Here is a 4,520-nt window from a genome sequence, read left to right as displayed (position 1 = left end):
CCCTGTAAGTTAAAGTGTTACCACCTCAGTCAGTGGTTTAAGATCTGCTGCATGTGTTTGTTCTGTTTCAGTCACAACCTTCAATAAACTGACAGAAACTCTGACAGAGCCCTTCATCGGGACGATTATATTCAGATCAAACTTTGTGTCGATTCTTTTTCTTTCTCGTGGCTAAACTTGGTGTCTCGTCTTCACCTCCTCTTCACACTTAAGAGGGCAGCTGTTGGTCTAAATGGGTGTTTGGCATTAGAAACTGGTTTGAGCCGCACGGCCGAGCCTTCCCACCATCCCGCTGGCTCAGCTTTCTCCGTAAACCCAAGCGCCGACTTTTTTTTAAGCCTCCAGTATTTCTTGTCAGCTGCTTCCTGGAAGTTCAGGCTGTGTTTGAGGCGTTCAGGCCTCAGTGAATATTTATAATGATCCACAGACCTGCTGCTTTCATGGCCACAGTGCATGCAGTACAGCAGAGGATTTGAAAGAAAATCTGATGTCCTGCTGGTTGAAGATCTGGAAAAAAAAAATAGAAACTTATAGTCCAAAGTCAATGGTGTTTTGTTAAATATGGTCTGATTGAATCCCCTTTAACATGGACTGTAGCCTGCTTTACTTTTCTTAGAGATGTCCCCTGATGCATCACGTGACCACAGGAGGACAACAAGACTCTGATCACAGTCATAAAGTTACAGTTTGGAAACGAGGACAGCTATAAGGATACTCTGCCATAAGTTTAAACCAAAGACTAAGTAAAAAAACTGATCAGAGTAAAAACATTTTCTTAAGTTTGTGCCTGTTTCAGGGTTTAGGTTTGATGGGATAGAATTAGACTGTACATATAGAACCACGTAGGTGTGCACGTGATTTAGACTCGAGCTCTGTTTCAGCTGCTCGTGTTCTGGATATGACGTTATATTTATACGTCCTAATAACAGACGGGTTTAAATAAAGCATCAGGCTGAGCTTCTAAAAGCGTTTTCAGATATTTGATTTGACTCTTGAAGCTCGACAGATGCAAAGTGTCATTTTATAGTCACACAGGTCACAAGTTGCACTCTGTTGGCAGATTGAATTACAGATATGGCGCACACTATCTGAGTAAAAAGAGCTCTGTAACGATCTGGAATAAATTTGGATAATAAAAGGAAAATAGATCAAAGTTTGTCCGAGTGATGTTTGTCACCCCCAAGTCAAAGTCGAACCAGTTTAACATCGTGTCCCTTGTGAGAGTAAATGGATGACATAGTTTGGCTGCCAGCTATTGAAGCAATCAGCTGTTTTTTTGTTGTTGTTGTTTTCTGTCTGCAGGCGAAGAGGAGGACGCAGACGTTTCCCAGTTTTGTTCATCTTCATCACTGTTCACAACAGTCTTCTATTTAAATAAAATAATTACAACAAAAAATAAAAATCTTCCTATTAAAATGACGTGAAATTGACAAATCAGTGATCACTGAAGTCATTAGAAATAGACCATGATTGATTTTAATGGATCATTGAGGCAAGCATACGCACACCCAGAGTTTTAATATTCCATTACCTTACCTAATCACAGTTTTTCTTTCTTCTGAAATTCAGAGGTCTGCTTCTCAAACTCGTTTTGAAACTCCAGATTTTAAATCTGATTATGATTGGAGTGGGATTACATCATGGATCAGCTCTAAATAGTTTAAAATATATCAAGCATCCAAAGCAATTGACAGTGCATGAGAGTGGGGAAGAAGAGAGTGCAGACAGGGTGGAGTAGGTGGAGACAAGTGTATGAAGAGATTTGTGGCAGAAGGGTGGCAGCAAGAGTGGAGGAGAGGTTTACAAGGTGGCAGGGAGTCCTGCTGTGATAAATGGTTTGGACACAATGGTACTGACAAAAAGACAGGAGGTCGAGCAGGAGGTGGCAGCAGTGCTGCTAAGAGGAGGGACAGTACAGGAGGAAAAGAGGAAGACCGCAAACATTATGCATGGATGTAGTGAAGGAGAGCAGGCAGAGCAGCCAAAACAAGTCATTCTGCAAATGTTTATTTTCCCTACAGAAGTCGGATTCATTGAACTTCATTCATTCTTCATTCTATAGTTACTCTCCCCCACCTGTGGGGGCTGTATGACCCTCAGTTTAAAGACCACTAGTGTAATAAATAAAACCTATTTTATGTGTGAAATTGTCAAAAATGGAAGATTTCACAACATGATATGCACTACCAGAAAGTGGGAGACTATGGAGCACGTGGGAGAAGAAGGAGACTTACAGGTGAACTGAAATGGGCCAATAACCAAACTCAGTACATAAAGCAGTGGTGGGCAACTCCAGGCCTCAAGGGTCGGTGTCCTGCAGGTTTTAGATCTCACCCTGGGTCAACACACCTGAATCAAATGATTAGTTCATTAGCGGGCCTCTGGAGAATTTCAAGACATGTCCAGGAGGTAATTTAGCCCTTAAATCAGTTGAGTTGGATCAAGGACACATCTAAAACCACATCTCCCCTCCCCCATGTTGTGACAGCAGATGGTTCGGTCCAGCTCCGCCCTCTGCCTCCTGTTTCGTTCACCTGGGAACGACTGGAGCAGCACACAGGTAATGAAGTTTAGTGTAAACGAAATGTGACGGACTGAAATACTGTCTAGTTCTTAACTGCTTTTTAAATTGTGCGCTCATGGATAAAGCCAAGGACATTTCAGTGCACGAGAGTGGCTTCAGTGTATAAGCAACAACCTGCAGGGCTGAAAGATTAGGCTAGCATACAAGTACTCAAAACTGCAGTTCCTCTAGTTACCACTTGAAGCTGGCTCCATTGGAGTTAATAGAGACAGACTCTTATTTTAAAATATATAAATTTAGAGAAGAAAATAACATGTTTACATCCAGGTGCAAATGTTTCTTCTTTTAAATAGTTTTTGTTGTTCTTGTGTTTTTTCTGGCTTATTTCTCCCATCATAGCAACTGTATAATGGGCTAGTTTTCTTAATAACTTATCCATATGGGTAATGTTAAGGTTTAAAGTTATAGTTTGGAACTGGAGCCCTTCACTGTGTTGGTGGTGGTGGTACTTTCTGCATCATTTTTATGGAATAATCTGACATACTGTCCAACGAGTCTGCCTCCCAGCGCTGCTGAGTGAAATGCTGCTAGTTAGTTTGACTAATCTGGTGCTTAGTATGGTAGATGTGGTTTGCTAACAAATTATTCAGAACTTAGTAAAATTATTTGTAACTCTTGTCTAAATATGATCACTCCAGAAAATCTAATGGTACCTGCCAAATTACAAATATTAGGCTTCAAAATGTAAACTTTACAAATCAGTAGGAGACATGGAAATAGCCATTTTTATGTACAGTCTGTGCTACATCAAAGACAGATGCTACAGATGTTTTATAAATTTGTAATTTAACTGTCTTAGATGGACTTGTGCATAAAGATACTTGGGTGTCATCTGCATAGTGAAGGAACTGTATGTAGTGTTTGGCTGTATTACAATTGTCAACAATTTTTCAGAAGTCGTCTACTTTCAAGATAACCTTTCTCTTTTTTTGAAGAGCTGAATCCAAAAATATAACATTGAAAATAGCCGATTCCAAGCCATTTAATGTTTTACACGTTAATGTTTAGATGAGTTTTAGTCATAAATTATAAGCTTCTTGTTTTCTCACCTTTTGATTGTCGTTTGATATGTCACCTTTTTTGTAATTATTCATAAAAAGAATGTCATTATAGAGTAGACGTCTTATAAAATATGAGAATTATTCCCTCTCAAAGGCTGCCAGGAAAGTCAAGGTGTGTCAGGGTAGGATGTTGTGACAAAGCATCAGTTTCAGCATTTACCCAGAATATTATACATGTAGATATGTTGGTTTCATCACTTGGCTACATGTCTGTGTAAGGATGAGAAGACATCAATCCATTCAGTTTATGCCACATATTCCCAAGTCCACCCAGTGATCTCTCAAGAACAGTACTGTCCAAAGCTTGTTGTGGAAGAAAAATAAAAACATTACCTGTGGTGTATTTTTACATGCTTTAAAAAGGATACTAAGAAGGTCACATACGAGGTCAGAAGGTTGAAAAGTTATATTTGTCAATTGTTATAGTAAAATTAATACAATCATAATTTCATTAAAATTGAATTTATTGAATTCAATTTTTAATTTATTTAAGAAGACTGGCCATCTTAAATTAGCATCTAATCTTTTCTAAAATTCAGACGTTATGATGTATATGAAGACATTTTCCCACTTTAAGTTAAGAACTTTCACTTTCAGCACTGAAATAGCAGCATCCCATTAAAACTGGAGCCAACTAATAGATTAAAGCATCAGTTTCAGTTTCAGTACCACAGTCAGTAGTGTTTGACTACATAAATGGCAGAAGCATTTTGGCTGTAGAGCAGTGTTGTGTGAGAGAAGTGTGATGGTGAAAAAGTATTGGCCCCAGCAAAGAACCTTGTGGAACTCCATCATTAACTTTTGTGTGTCTTTATGTAAACAAATGAAATGTTCTCTTCTTGGTCATAGAGAGAAGTTCATTGACTGAATCGGTC

The sequence above is a fragment of the Oreochromis niloticus genome, linkage group LG20, assembly GCF_001858045.2.
Source record: "Oreochromis niloticus isolate F11D_XX linkage group LG20, O_niloticus_UMD_NMBU, whole genome shotgun sequence".
Taxonomy (NCBI): domain Eukaryota; kingdom Metazoa; phylum Chordata; class Actinopteri; order Cichliformes; family Cichlidae; genus Oreochromis; species Oreochromis niloticus.
This window is presented reverse-complemented; position numbering follows the sequence as displayed.